At 44.0% G+C, this 16365-nt stretch overlaps 1 protein-coding gene across 1 annotated transcript in view; it reads right to left on the minus strand.

The window, feature by feature from the left end:
- TLR5 (toll like receptor 5) overlaps positions 1-5075 on the minus strand; it is a 43388-nt gene extending 38313 nt beyond the window's left edge. The window contains exon 1 of the mRNA XM_066595184.1: positions 4795-5075. The gene's annotated coding sequence lies outside the window, so the exon portion shown is untranslated. The remainder of the gene's footprint in view (positions 1-4794) is intronic.
- Positions 5076-16365: the final 11290 nt, after the last annotated feature.

Raw genomic sequence — 16365 nt, forward strand, 5'->3', positions numbered from 1 at the left:
AAAACTGCAAAGAAATTCCATCATACCCTACACAAGGATGACCGTCTGAAAATCATATTCCCAGACCCTTTGCTTCTGTGTTAATCTGAGGAACTGTATAATTAGGAGTGCATTGCCCTCTGACACACAAAAAGGAACGTATCCCTGTATTGTAAGGAGCTGCAAGACCTGCTGACATATACTGACCGCGTACAGGATACGGATCCCCAACACACAGCAGGACTATAAGATCTCAGGGACATTCACATGTTCCACGCCAATGTTATGTACCTGATCCGGTGCAGTAAATGTCCTGTTGGGGGTCTTTATATTGGGGGACAGGACAAAAACTGAGAGCCAGGGTGAGATTTCATCGCCACTCAATTAGAGACGGACAGACTGAATTATCTGTGGCAAAACATTTTTTTGGTCAGGGACACAGCATAGAGCAGATGAGAGGTATCATACTGAAGGGCAACTTCACAGCGTCACAGAAGAATTTGGGAGTATAACTTTATGGCCATTTTTGATAGCCTCAAGAATGGAATGAACCTCTGAGCGGGGTTCTTGCATCAGTGGAGAATATGAAAGGTCTGAAGGAGGTCAAGAGGGGTGTCATTAAGGAGAGCACCCCGGGGTGGGGTGTGGAGACACCTAGGGCGTGAGTGTTTCGGGGGATGGCATCGTTTCTCTCCAAGGAGAGCACCCAGAAGGGGTGCTATTCCCAAATACATACGTAGTATAGAGCAGCAACTGAGGTGCAAGCAAAAGAGGATGACGATACTCACATCCAATCCTTCATGATACAAACTTGATTCTAGACATCAGTCTACTGCATCACCTGCAACATTTCGACTGGGCGCCCCAGTCTTTGTCAAGCATATAAGACTGGGGTGCCCAGTCGAAAAGTTGCAGGTGACGCAGTGGACTGATGTCTAGAATAAAGTTTGTATCATGAAGGATTGGATGTGAGCATCGACATCCTCTTTTGCTTGCACCTCAGTTTCTGCTCTACACTACGTATGTATTTGGGACTGTATCTTTTGGATCTTGAAGTCCGGGTCCTGCTTTAGAGTGTGCAACATTGTTTTTCTTTGCTCTCCCAGGAGGGATTGGCCTGTGGTGCCGCTGCTATTACTTTGTTTTTTGGGGAGTGCTATTTCCAATCATTGTTTTATAGACTTTGTAAAAACTCATATATTAATTTGAAGGGAATGCTGTCATCCAATATGTGACGCTGCAGAGGTATTGTTTGATTTTCCTTGTTTGCAGGTCTGAAGTAGAGATTCGCATTCCTTGTCACTGGACTAATTATTTACTGTTATGGTCATCCCTCCCTGGTATTTATCTAAATGCTATTTATCCTAACATGTCTGTGCCCTCTCACCCCCTGTCTCAATCACATTTTGCTCTACTGGTTAACACGGTACCAAGCCCTCTTTGTTTTTTTATTTCTGCACCCAGGGCACATGCCCCGCCTGCTTCCCCAAATATGCCCCGGAAAACTGGTGTCTTCTTATATAAAAGGCTATGTACTTTAGGGCCCCTGGGTTTGACAGAAGCCTCTACACCTCCTGTAGCTGCTTCCCTGTAGCTCACAATACATCTGCTGTACTGGATGTTGTTTTGCTGACACAAAACACTTTTGCAATATGTGATGCAGACAACATCTCCAATCACCGGAGGAAGCCTATTCGAAGAATGTCCTTTCACTGGAACACTGCACAGGAATGGCAGGAATGTCAGCTCACCCAGACTTCTAAGAGTCCTTTCACACGGGGCGGAATTAAGCTGCAGGACCCCACCAAATCCGCAGCTTCAGAATTCCACAGCAATATCCACCGGTCTAACTGGATTTTAATGCAGAATTGCAGGCAGATTTTAAGCCATTTTCATTTCCGCATCAAAATCCGCAAGTAGCCTGCGGATTGTGGTAGGAATTTACCGCGCCTTGTGGTGCATCATGTGGCTTATGCCATCCCATGTGAAAGATCACTAAGGAGTCTTCCATTAGTTTTTTTGCGCACCCTTACTTGGTGACTTGCATTGTTCAACCAGTCCCTGAGGAATCTAGAAGCCATTTTTGGCTTTTAAGCCTATGTGATCCGGCACTCTATCCCCACCGGATATCGCATGACCGGTGCAGCAAGTCAAAGGCCAAAGCATCACCATTCTGGACTCCTGGCATCACGGCATCCAGGATGTGAGCGCTGATGCGAGAACAGCTGGTGACGCTGCAGTTTATAATTGGTGGGTGACATCATCATCAACAGCAAACAGCAGGAGGACGGCGGGCTGTAGCGCTGGATCGCGGCGGCGGGGGATGGATAATTACAGTTGATTTGAGAAACTTAGACCGATATCTCAATTTTAAGGGACCTTTCACACGGACTGGAATTGTCTGCAGGACGCAGCGCAGATGTGGATTTTGTCACTCAGTGCAGTTTGTTGCGTTTCTAACTGAGAATGCGTTCTGCGTTTTTTAACGTGGACTTCAATTGCGGAATTACATCTCCTATATGTTAGCAGGTGTAGAGCAGCAACTGAGGTGCAAGCAAAAGAGGATGACGATACTCACATCCAATCCTTCAACTTTAAGATATCCTTAATTCCGCAGCAGAAAGATTTGCGCTGTACGTTTTTTTCTCCTGTGCGTCAGCTGTTTTTTTCTTCCTCAAATAAAACGCGAAGGAGGCAGAATTTTTTTAAATCTCCGCTTTGCAATATGGATGCCACCCCGTGTGTACTCATTATTTTTTTTTTGCGCACTTATAGTCTTGAATGGGCGACTATCATGTGAGAAATCGGACATGCTGCATTATATTTCCCACAGATCATCATGTAAAGAGCTGTATGCTTGAAAAGCCCTACTGACTGCAATGTGTCCGTGAGTAATGAGCTGCGCGCACGGACAGCATAGTCTGAATAAGCCCTCACCGCATCCCAAGTATCGCTTACAGTTGCACCGCTAACCGGCGGGCTGCAGTCAGACTTGCAGTGTGAAACAATATCAAGTCCAGCAATTAGTAGTCAATCGGGAGCGCTGCCAGCAGCTGCATTCACACGGGCGAGTGAGATATCGGTCCGCGAATCTCAGACTGATATCACACCCATAAACCTGTGCTTTCTGCTGCGAGTTTGATACGTTTTGTGAATATCGCATCTCTACAACATGTAGGAATCACATAGGAAAAATCACATTCGGCTCGCATGAAAATCACCCCTACATGCGGGTCCCAATTATTTCCTATAGCAGCAAAAAATATCGCAATTATGTAACAGAATCGGCCAAAAATAGGACAAATTTTTAAATCTCGGACCATCAATCTAAGAGAAGAATCGCTCATGTGAATAAATGTACTGAAAGTAATGTGTTCGTTACTTGCACAATATCTGACCGTATCGTGATAGATATCGGGCGTGAATATCGCCCCACGTGAAGGCTCCCCGAGTCTACTGCAACAGACGAGCCGAGTATCAGTGTGAGCATCACGTGACCCGGACTCATCCTTATCCCTCGGACATAAACAATGAAAGGGAGCCCGTCAGCATGTTTGAGCCTCATGAACTATGTTATGGGGCTCCATGGTTTGGGAACAGAAGGTTTGTGGAGTTGTGTCTCATACTCCCCAGGTTCCCCTTCTAGCACTGTGCCCCCCAGAAATCAGCGCACGCAGTCAGCCTTCTGTAAAGAGGGGACCCAGAGAGTACAAGACACCTCCCTGAGCTCCCCGTTCCTTTACCTAAGTTTATGGGGCTCAAGCATGCTGACAGGTTCCTTTTAAAGGGGTTTTCTCATTAAAGACATTTATAAATATCTGATTGCTGGGGGTATAATCTGAGGGTCCCTTAGTGATCTCAAGACCTGCACACCCGAATGCCCCATGTGCATGGAGTGGTGGTGTGACCCTATACCTGTAGGACGGAGGGAGATTGCTGAGTGCATCAATCTCTGCTTGTGAAGTGAATGAAACGATGGTCGAGCATGTGACCACCACTGCAGGCATTCACTGGGCACACCGGTCTCTGGATCACTGGGCATAGACCCCCAGCAATCAGACATCTATCTCCTATCCTGTAGAAAGGGGATAAATATCATTAAAGGCAAAACCTCTTTAAAGGGGTTGTCCCGTTACCAGACAACCCCGCTTCAATATCATTGCCTTCATTAAAACAATAAACTGAGCTATACTTACGCCTCTGCGGCCGGCAGGATCCAGCGCTGCGGCCCCGCTGTGGTCCCGGTGATCGTTGTGACAGATGATGTCACTGGAAATCAGGTAACCGCTGTAGCATCACCTCTCGTTCTCCTGGCATTGGGCTCATATCCTGAGTGCCATGATGCCAGGAGTTCAGGTATGTGATGCTGCAGCCTCTTATTGGCTGTAATGGTCACCTGATTTCCTGTCACAACAATCACTGGGACCACAGCAGGGCTGCAGCGGCTGGACCCCGGTTAAGTATACTTCAGTTTTATTGTCTTAATACTGGCAGTGCTATTGAAGCGGGGTGCACTAATAACGCATGTGAAATAAACATCAAACATCCATCCGCTCAAGTCGTCTAGTGATATAAATATTCAATCATCGCTACAAAAATGTTCAAAAATATCAACTTTTTGAAAATTTATTTCAGTGATTATGAAATGTTTGATAAATTTCAGAAAATTGAACGCGATGCTGAATCGTTCTGCGCAGGGCCAGCTTTATCAGTGTGCTATACTGATGCAGAAAGTATTGCATAACCGCCCCAAAGCTTGTAGACACCTTATAGGAGCAGTTTTTTTGCCCCCTGCTTCCCCCGCACTCTACTCACCTAATGCCAAGGACTGCAGGGCACAGGCGTGGTTCCGTTCTGGTGGCACAGACATATCAGTCCTCGCAGCACTGGTTGCTTCACACACCAACTCATGTCTTGAATCTTGCGTAAAGTTGTGTTATGAAAGAATTCCCGTCCCCTCCCGGCTTTCCTCCCTCCTCCACCCCCAGCATGGGCACTGTGCACTAGTGACCTGCAGGATATTTGCACTTATGTCACAGACACACGTGAGTTTGCTCCATTGCTGGATTTGCTTGTCATTTGGTGTTTGGATTGATCTCGGCTGGGAAGGAATGGCGTCTGTGTAGTGCTGCAAGATCTCCCTGGGGTTAGATGGAATTTCGAGCAGTACAAGGGCTAAGCCTGAAACTGCATATATTAACTCCTCCGCAGGAAAAAAAGTAAAGGGCTGGGCGCTCATTATAATACCTGCAGACTGTTGTAAAAGTTATTCCGGGAAGTTTTAAGCCATTCTTATTTCATTTAAGTAGGTCTTTGGCATTTGGGAGTAATATTTTTTTTCTTTATCACCCTATTCCAAGAGCCGTAACTTTTTGATTATGTTATTAATGTAGCCGTATGATGAGTTGTTTCCATTCATAGGCTTTTTCCCTTGATCACACCGTTCTTGATCTTCTCACAAGCTTGGCAGTGAAATCCTGGGGTGCCAGTGAACTGCCGGGCTGCCTCTATCCGTGTATACAGTGCCAGCCTTAGGATACATGGCACACTGTTCCGGATCTTTTCTGCTCCCCCTCACCTCCTATGGTCGTATAAAAGAGCTATATATTGTACTGTTAGGCAATCTGCCTGAATTCTGCTGGTGCAGGAAGCAACAAGATAGCAGCACACCCACAGCAGAACAGCTGAAGGAATAAATACTGTACCAGAACCAAACTCTGTATGTAGGTACAGAACCAGAATCAAGCTCATAGCAGAAATACAGCACCAGAATCAAGCTCATAGCAGAAATACAGCACCAGAATCAAGCTCATAGCAGAAATACAGCACAAGAATCAAGCTCATAGCAGAAATACAGCACAAGAATCAAGCTCATAGCAGAAATACAGCACAAGAATCAAGCTCATAGCAGAAATACAGCACAAGAATCAAGCTCATAGCAGAAATACAGCACAAGAATCAAGCTCATAGCAGAAATACAGCACAAGAATCAAGCTCATAACGTAAAGATAGCATAAGAATCAAGCTTTTAACATAGATATAACACCAGCACCAAGCTCATAACATAAATACTGCACCAGAACCAAGCTTATAACATAAGTACAGCACAAGAACCCATCTCATAACATAAATACAGCATGAGTACCAAGCTCATAACATAAATATAGCATAAGAGCCAAGCTTATTACATAGATATAGCACCAGAACCAAGCTCATAACATAGATTGAGCACCAATACAAAGCTCATAACAAATACTGCACCAGAACCAAGCTTATAACATAAGTACAGCACAAGAACCCATCTCATAACATAAATACAGCATGAGTACCAAGCTTATAACCTAGATATAGGACAAGAACCAAGCTTATAACATAAAGATAGCACCATAACTAAGCTCATAACATAAATATAGCACAAGAGCCAAGCTTATTACATAGATATAGCACCAGAACCAAGCTCATAACATAGATTACGCAACAATACAAAGCTCATAACATAAATCTAGCACCAGATCCAAGCTTGTAACATAAGTACAGCACAAGAACCAAAACTCATAACATAAATGCAGCACGAGGACCAAGCTCACAACATGAATACCGCCGAAAAACCAAGCTCGTAACATAAATGCAGTAGCAGAACTATGGGATTGTGTTGCACTGATGGGCTAGCAGCAGCTCCTTAGGACATCCGGGGGGAGGAGCTAGAGTCAGGAAGAGGGTGATTCATGTAACTCCATAAGATGCTGCCACATGGAGGAAGAATATCTTCTGGCTGGGTGGACCTAAGGGGGTGATAACCTACATCTGCTTGGTGTCCCCCTGCAAGCTGGTGGCTGGGCCCTGTGTGACTGCAGGAGCCACATAAAACTGCAACTTTTATAAACTACCGTCTTAGTGACCTTATCGTGTTTTTACGTCCTGTCCTTGCAGGATGTGTATGGAGGGAGATTGCGCTGCTAAGAAACAGCTGACACCCGCAGGCAACAGCCACGTGGACGAGCGGGGCTATTAACCCTTTAAATGCCGCTGTAAAATCCCTCGAACGATGAGATCGAGAGAGCCGTGTAGGTGCCATGCCAGCCGGGGTCCTACTGAAAGGCTGTTGGTGGCTTGATAGACTGCCTGTCAGATTGCAGTATGATGTAATGCTATAGTATTACATCATACTGCAGGAGCGATCAAAGCATTGCTAGTTGTGGTTCCCCTTGGGGACTAAAAGAAAATGTAAAAATAAGAACAATAAAGTTTTGTTAATTATTTTAAAGGTTATATAAAATTTAAAAAAAAAAACCTTTTGCAATATTTACAATAAAAAAATCTAAATAATAAAACAAAAATACATATTTGGTATCACTGCGTCCGTAAAAGTTTGATCTGTTAAAGTAACGCATTATTTACTGGACACGGTAAACAGCGTCCGAATAAAAAAAAAAAAAAAAAAAGAATGCCAGGAATGCACTTTTTGGTCACCATGTTGCCAAGAAAAAATCTAATAAAAAGCGATCAAAAAGTCATATGTATTAAAATGGTACCAATGGAAACTACAGGACGTCCCGCACAGAAAGAGCCCTGGCACAACTATGTTGATGGAAAAATGTAAAAGTTATTGTGCGCAGAAGATGGAGACAGAAAATTATTTAAAAAATTAAGTATCTTTAAAAAAAAATATATAAGTAGTACAGCGGAAAAAAAAACTATATAAGTTTGGTATTGTAGTAATCGTACTGACTCATAGAATAAAGTTATCATGTCCATTTTGTTGCAGTTTGTGCGCCGTAGAAACAAGAAGCACTAAGAAGTGGCGGGATGTCGTTTTTTTTCCATTTCTCTCCACTTCGAATTTTTTAAAAGTTTTTCAGTACATTATATGGTACAATAAGGCTCCTGTCCATGGGCGATAGTTCATTGCCTTATCCACGGTGATAATCTGGCCGCGGGTAACGCAGTGAATGCTTTCCATAGGCTTACTATGGAAAGCGCAGCCTCGACGTCCACGAGCGGAGAATCATAGCAACTCTCCACTCGCGGGATTCAAATGGTGGAATGCCGCGATTCACCACGGTAAGCCTAACTGTCAGACAGGCTCAGTGCGGAGACCTGACAGCTCTCCCCTAGCGATATTCCGTCACGGCCATGGACAGGGGGCCTAAATAGTACCATTGAAAAATGCAACTTGTCCCGCAAAAAACAAGCCGTCATACAGCGACGTCGATGCATAAATAAAAGTTATGATTTTTTAAAAGTGGGGAGGAAAAAACAAAAATGAAAAAAAAAAAAGCAAAAAAGCTTGGACACTAAGGGGTTAAGGAAGAATGAGAGCAGTGTGTGTAGTGTGGCGCAAATATTTTTTGTGCATAGGTCACGCCCCTTTTTTACATGCCAGAGTAATGAGCCTCCAAAGTAATAAAGCCACCCACTTTGTGCCCCCAACAGTAATTATCCCTCTTTGTGGCCCCAAGTAATTAGCTCCCTTTACTGGAAAGGGGTTGTCCAGCATCTTTAAATACTATTTACAAAGTGCCTAAATGCTGTAAGGGAATAAACTAAACTATTCTCACCTCTTTTTCTCTCCAGGCCGTTTCCCCAGTATCAGCGGACCTTCCAGCAGCCGGTCATATGTCCTCTGAGCACATGACGCTGTGACCGAGGTTTGTACTGTTGAGGCTAAACAACTGATTTTAGCTTTGCTGGAAATCTAAGCATGAAGTAAAGAAAACAGCGATTGCATAAATTAATTTCCTGTTATTAAAGGTTCACTTTTTCTGTATTTCTCAGTTTCGAGGAGTTTTCATTTGTTTCTCCTTTTACACAAATACCTCCCAAAAATGTCCTTTTGTTTGTGGCTCTCTTTTTGAAAATAGACCCCAAAAATGTTTTTCTAAAGTGAAATACATGAAAAGCGTTGGCCCAACATAGTAACATAGTATGCTAAGCTGAAAAAAGACAAACGTCCATCCAGTTCAGCCTGTTTCCACCCCTACCTTCACCTGTTGATCCAGAGGGAGGCAAAAGAAACCCCGGATCAACAACCCCCCTGGTTATTTAATGTCTTTTTAGAGCACCACAACATTATACCTGCTTTCTTCTAGACGTAGCGGATGTCCTCTTGTTACCGTCGTGGTCCTGGGTATAAACAGATCCTGGCAGAGATCCTTGTATCGTCCCCTCATGTATTTATACATAGTTATTTGGTCGCCCCTTAACTGTCTTTTTTCCGGGGTGAATAATCCTAATTTTAATGCCTCTCTGGGTATTCCAGTCCTCTCATTCCGTTTATTAAAGGGGTTGTCTCGCGGCAGCAAGTGGGGTTATACACTTCTGTATGGCCATATTAATGCACTTTGTAATATAGATCGTGCATTAAATATGAGCCATACAGAAGTTATTCACTTACCTGCTCCGTTGCTAGCGTCCCCGTCGCCATGGTTCCGTCTAATTTCGGTGTCTTCTTGCCTTTTTAGACGCGCTTTTTAGACGCGCTTGCGCAATTTAGTTGCCCTTTTTTGAACCCCCTCCAGCACTGCAACATCCTTCCTGAGCACCGGTGACCAGAACTGTACGCAGTATTCCCTGTGAGGTCTGATAAGTGGCTTATATAGACTGAAACATCTCAACAAGATAGATGGTAAGCATATGATCGGTGGGGGTCTGATCACCGATTATAAGACTGGGGAAGCCAAAGTCCTGCACTTGTATTGAGTGGCCTTCGAGCTGGCGCACTGCCATTTTAATTAATCTCTACAGAACTGCTGGAGATAGCCAAGCGCTGTACTTTGCTTCTCTTCGGCAGTCCCATAGAGTTGAATGGTCCAGCAGCATGCATGCTCTAACACAACTCCATTCAAATAGGGGACTCATGAACCCCATTCTTGTGATTGGTGGGTGTTCCAGCAGGAAGATCTCCATCAATCAAAGACTTATCATGTATACTGTGGATAAGGGATGAATTTCACTTTTGGGCCAATACCTTTAACACTAGAGGAGTATATTATAGGGGTGTGATCTTGAAAAGTTGAGACATACCGGTATTTAGTGGAAAAATAAGGGGCATAGCATCTCATTGAGTTGCAAAAAGTCACAATGGACGGGGATAGAGTTAATTCTGCTCATTTGAGAATGAGGTATGACAATGTTGACTAGGTAGGGTATGTCTGGTGTAGGAAGGTGCTGCGAACCCAGAGGCAATGACCAGCAACCGATGGTACAAGCGTCTAGAAGATGAAACAAGATACGGAAGGAAAAAGCTGGGATCGGACATGACTGTGATAGATGAAAAAGTAATCAAAGTCAAGGGATGAAACTGGACACATTTCAAGGCAAACTGCCTCCTACTCAGAGAGCGGGGTGTACACAACAGCACCTTCTGTAATAAAGTAAAGTTTAAACCACAACATAGCTCCCACATCTGCAAATCACTGTTGTCTGAAGTAGTCCTGTTCTGCTGTGCCCACTCCAGGCTGCTCGCTGGCAGTTCTTGCACATTCACGTTATGTTGTACAATCATATAACAGGGAATGTCAGCAAATCGTACAGTCTAAACCTCGCTCTGAAGAGGCTCAGAAGCTTCTATCTATGCTGTCCTCAGATAGGACACCTAGCAGATCCACCTAATTGTCAGAGGCAGGTCAGTAGACTAGTACTGTCTACCCTGACCCTAGAGACCAGGGAGTGACAGGCATGCTGCATACAGAGCCTTATCTGAATCTGGAATGTTAAGTTACCTTTACATGGGGTGATTATGGGGCGAAAATTGCTGGAAACAAGGTGCTGAGGAAGAAATTGCTCACTTGTCTGAGTCGCTCGGCTAAAAACCAAGCGACTATCGGGCCATGTAAACAAGCAGTTGTTCATCTTTGAACAACTGCCTATTTGCAGTTAATTGAGGTGGGTGGCCGGAAGAGATCTCCATTCTCTGAACGACTATCACTTTGTGTGAAAGCACAGGAGCGCCCAACAGTGATCCTGTGTAAAAGTACCTCTACTATTCTGCCATATCTAGGCCTTCAGCAGTACAATAGAACTGTCATTAAATCATCCATCCTCTATTGAGATGACTCTGCTTATGCCGTCCAAGTCTATATAGCAAAGCTGACAAGTGAACTGCAGGAAACGTCAGTCTGTTATGTGTTCTGTGATGTGTTTTTATATAAGTTGCAATCAAAATTATTCAACTCCCATCACAAAGTAGGTTTATTTGCCAAATTTACAAACTTTCAGCTGTTTGCAAAAAAAAGCAATTGAGGAAGAGCAATTTAAATAGCTTAACACCATTCTTACAAGTGGTTTTTCCTAATTCACACAAAATTCCACTTTCAATGGCTTCTGCAGTCTCAGAATTATCCCCCCTCTTTCACGAGCATCTTTAGTACTTAGTTGAGCACTTTTTGCTGTTATGACCTCCTGCAGTTGTGATGTATAGCCAGAGAGAAACGTCTGACAGCATTCCTGAGGATTCCTACCCCATTCCTCATAGGCAATGGCCTGCAGGTCACTAACATTCTTGGGTTTGTGTGCTGCAGCGACCTTCTTCACTTCCCCACAAAGATTTTCCATGGGGTTTAAATTAGGCGACTGTGACGACCCCTGCAGCATCTTCCAGGACTTCTTCTGAAACCAAGCCTTGGTGAACTCTGCTTGTGATCCTGTCCTGTTGGAAGATCCAATAATACTCAAGCTTCAGCTTCCTCACAGAAGACATGATGTTTTCTCCTAGGATGTCCTGTTACATGATTGGATCCATCTCGCCCTCCACACACTGCGGGGTTTCTGATGCCAGAGGAAGCAAAGCAGCCCCAGAGCCTCACCGAGGCACCACCAGGCTTCACTGTAGCCTCACTGAGCCACCACAATGCTTCATTGTAGTATCACCGAGCCACTATCATGCTTCACTGTAGTATCACCGAGCCACTACCATGCTTCACTGTAGTATCACCGAGCCACTACCATGCTTCACTGTAGTATCACCGAGCCACTACCATGCTTCACTGTAGTATCACCGAGCCACTACCATGCTTCACTGTAGCCTCACCGAGCCACTACCATGCTTCACTGTAGCCTCACCGAGCCACCACCGTGCTTCACTGTAGCCTCACTGAGCCACCACAGAATCCCAAAACGTCTGTGCCTGATTTATATTGTTTTGAGCATATTGGAGATGTTTTTCTTGTGCCTTTGGGTCAGTTAGGCTGCCTGTCCATGGGCTCCATGCTTCCCTGTCTGAGTCCACCCCATGTCTTGCACCTTCCCCAATTAGCTTCCTATATACACCTGGCCCTGCTCGCTCATTCCTTGCGTTTTTATTATGTTCTGAGCCCTCAGCCTGTAAACCTGCTCCTTCTGTACCTGCTCCTTTAACCCCTTGAGTGGCGGGTTTCCTACCACCCTGTCGTGCCCACCAGGGCAGGTTTTTTAAAATGGTCTAATCATTGAATTTCAACTAGTTTTGCAGTTGCGTCTCAAGAGCCATAACTTTTTCATTTTTCCATTGACACAGCCATATAAGGGCTTGTTTTTTGCGGGACAAGTTGTGATTTTTTAAACAGGGGGGAGGAAAAAAAGAAATGGGGAAAAAAGAAAAAAGGGGCCATGTCATTAAGGGGTTAAATAATGTATTAACTTCCTTCTCTGGGTCATTACGACGCACATGGATACCACATGTGTGATTGTATTTTTGATTTTTTACAAAGTAAAGGGAGACAAGTGTTTTTTTTATTTTTTTAATAATTTTTTTACTTTTTTTTTTTTAAATTTTTTAAAAATTTTTTAATTTTTTTTGTCCCTTTAGGGGACTTCCACAGGGACCCATCAGGACCCCTGATCACATTCCAGGGGTCCGATGGTGACAGCCCTTTACATGCTGCAGTGACAGCCCTTTACATGCTGCAGTCACATAGACTGCAGCATGTAAAGGGTTAACACAGCAGAGATCGGAGGTTTTCTCTGATCTCTGCTGTAAGAGCTGGTACCTAGCTGTCCTCTAACAGCTAACAACCAGCTCTCCCTGCCACAGAGACCATCGGCTTGCTTCTGACAAGCCGATGGTCTCTATGGCAACCTGTAAACAAACCAGGAGATTGCCGACATGTCGGCAATATTTTCTGCTGGTTTTTCAAAGCCCTTGCTTTGTTCTCTGTGGGACTGTGCAGGCAGAGCACAATGTCACAGCTTGTGGCATTGTGCTCTGCAGTTCCCACAGTGATACATAGCCCGGAAATCTTCCGGGCTATGTTGCTATGAGCAGTGGAGCTCGTCACGGAACTTTTCCGGGCGTGCCACTCAAGGGGTTAAAAGAAGATTGTCTCACCATGTACTGACCCCTGGCTTGCTCCCTGTCTACGTCTCCACTTAATTCTCTGTGCTGCTTTAACTTCACCATTTACCGGCCCGGCTTGCCTAACCACTGATCTGGACGACCGGCGCACATGGCTATTAAAGATCACAGATAGTCTGAGACACAAAATTATTGCTTATTATGCTGGTTTATCAACAATTCAGTCTCTTACAAAAAATTTTCCGTAGAATGTAAATGATAAAAACTTTCAGGATTCTCAGTTATACAAGAAAACAGACAATGAAAGAAGAGGGAAACAGTTTCCACATGAGTGGTTACTGTGGAGTAAGTAAAAAGAAACTATCATTGTTTACCCAGTAGTATTTTTTTTTATAGGATCAACCATATTAGTACATGTAAATCAAAATTAAGCCAGTTATCTAAAAATGGCTTTTCTCCAAGAGATAAAGCTTGGAAGAGACTGTACAACATTTTACCAAAGCACAAAAACTGCTGTGACCACAGAAAGAATGACTTATTATGGAAGACTCTTCAAACATCTTTACAAGGACGTGGTATTGATAAGAATCTCCAACGTATGATACAGGGTGAGGCAGAAAAATGGCGAGCTGTATTACAAAGAATCCTCGATACTACTTTGTTTTTGGCTTCTAGAGATTTAACTTGCCGAAATTGTCAATGTTCACAATGGTAATTTTTGGGGATATTAGAGCTGATTGGAAAGTATGCCGAAGTAACTCGTGAACACTTAGATTCATTTAGTCAGAAAGCCACAACTAGAGAAAAAGATCTGCATGGTCAAGCTCACTAGGACTCTTGGTATTCTCAAAATGAGTTCATTGCCCTATGTGGTGAGAAACTCCTTGAAATCATCTTACAACATAGAGAAGAGGCTATTTTTATGGGTTCATTCTTGATTCTGCACCAGATATCTCAAATAGAGATGAGCGAGTATACTCGCTAAGGCACATTACTCGAGCGAGTAGTGCCTTAGCCCAGTATCTCCCCGCTCGTCTCTAAAGATTCGGGGGCCGGCGCGGGTGACAGGTGAGTTGCGGCGGGGGGAGGAGAGGGAGAGAGAGATCTCCCCTTCGTTCCTTCCCACTCTCCCCCGCTCCCCGAATCTTTAGAGACGAGCGGCGAAATACTCGGCTAAGGCACTACTCGCTCGAGTAATGTGCCTTAGCAAGTATACTCGCTCATCTCTAATCTCAAACCAAGAACAAAATGTTCTTATACTCCGTTATGTCCTCCAGAATGAAGAAACTAGTTTGCTTGAAATGTACGAGAGGTTTATTAAATTCATGAACTTATCTTACCAATCTTCGAGTTGCTCTTAAACTGTTCTGCACAGTTCCAGTGACAGCATCCACAGCTGAGAGGTCCTTCAGTAGGCTTGCCAATTCCCTAAAGACCTGGCAACGAAGTACAACGAGCCAAGATAGACTGAATAGTCTTGCCAATTTGGCCGTGAAGAACAAGCTTGCCAAAAGAGTGGACTTTTCAGATGTCATAGATACAATGACTTTTAGAGTTTACTTCTGGCTTCATTATATATTCTTTGGCTGCTTAAATTCTGATCATTATCTTGTAAAACTCAAATCTTGACTAGTTTTTTTTTTACTGTGAAGCAGCTTAAAAGTTACAACTATTGTGTATAGAGTGTAAGGACTGTGGATGTGGAACCACTGTGTCAACCTACCGGATGGGTGAAGATCCGATCCAAAACGGCTGACAGCCAACCCCAACGTGGGAGGTAAGATACCAGATGAACAGCCCCGTATATGGATGGAAACTAGGAGAAGATATCTTGCCTTGACCTGATAACCAGGAGAGGGAGACCCCTGCCTACATGCGGAGCACTCGTCCTGATAAGGACGACCCCACGGTCTTCCTCTAGGAGCTGACTTACCCTGGCAGGCCAGAACACCCATAAGACAAAGAAAGAACAACAGTAAAGAACCAAAGGAGGAACAAGCAGATAAGGATAAACAGAGAAGCAGACAATGGGAACAACAGACTACACGAACGAAGAACAAAGAGCACAAGCAGAACACAAGGTAGCAAAGGTAACTGCCGAAGCAGCAGCTGGACATGAAGTGAAGGGCACAAACTCTCATCAACACTGCAGCAAGGCCTGAAAGGCCCAGGGCAGCTATATAGGGTGGTGATTAGAAAAGGAGCATCAGCTGAACAGGAGACCAGAGGCTAGGATTAAACAATACAATACAATATAAGCACTTTCTTGGTGTGTTAGGGCACCTCGGGGTCCTGGTAATTTTGTTTATGATTTATATGTTCATTAATGTCTCTCTTTGATGTCAAGCTTTAGATTCAAATGATCAGTGAAGTAGTTAGAGTTGGAGGTGGTACTGTATTGGAGATATTGACAAAGGTGATAAATGGTTCCTAAAGTGGCTCAAATTGGGCTATCTTGCTCTGGTGTATGGCAGTCAGCGGCACTCCCTGATGCGCAGGTAGGATTCCGACAAGGACACAGCACCCACCACCATATTGCAAATCTGCGATGGATCATGGAAAAAGCTTGAGAATACCAAAAGAATATCTGCACGTGCTTCAGCGACTACATTAAGGCCTTTTATTGCTTCGACCATGACAAGCTCTGGCAGGCCCTACAAGAGCTGGTGTATCGGCACACCTAGTCAAGCTAATGAAATTACTTTATACCAATTAAGAAGCCACTGTGAAAACACAGTATGGGGACACAGAATGGTTTGGGATTGGCAAAGGCGTCCGACATGACTGCATCCTCTCCACCTTCCGACATGACTGCATCCTCTCCACCTTCTTGTTTAACCTATATGTGAAAGTGATCATGCGTAAGATGGACATAGAAGAATTGGAAATTGGGTTGAAAATAGGTGGAAGAAACATCAACAATCTCCGTTACGCAGATGACACAACTCTGCTTGCAGAAACAGAAGCCGGTCTGAAGCAGCTGATATGTAAGATTTAAACAGAAAATGAAAAAATAGGTGTCTACCTGAATTTAAAGAAGACTAAAATTATGTCAACTGCAAAAAATGGCCAAATTTAAATCTAAATTGACAATTAGGCCATAGAATGCGTGCGAG

This window comes from Eleutherodactylus coqui, chromosome 3, assembly GCF_035609145.1.
Source record: "Eleutherodactylus coqui strain aEleCoq1 chromosome 3, aEleCoq1.hap1, whole genome shotgun sequence".
In the NCBI taxonomy this organism is placed as follows: domain Eukaryota; kingdom Metazoa; phylum Chordata; class Amphibia; order Anura; family Eleutherodactylidae; genus Eleutherodactylus; species Eleutherodactylus coqui.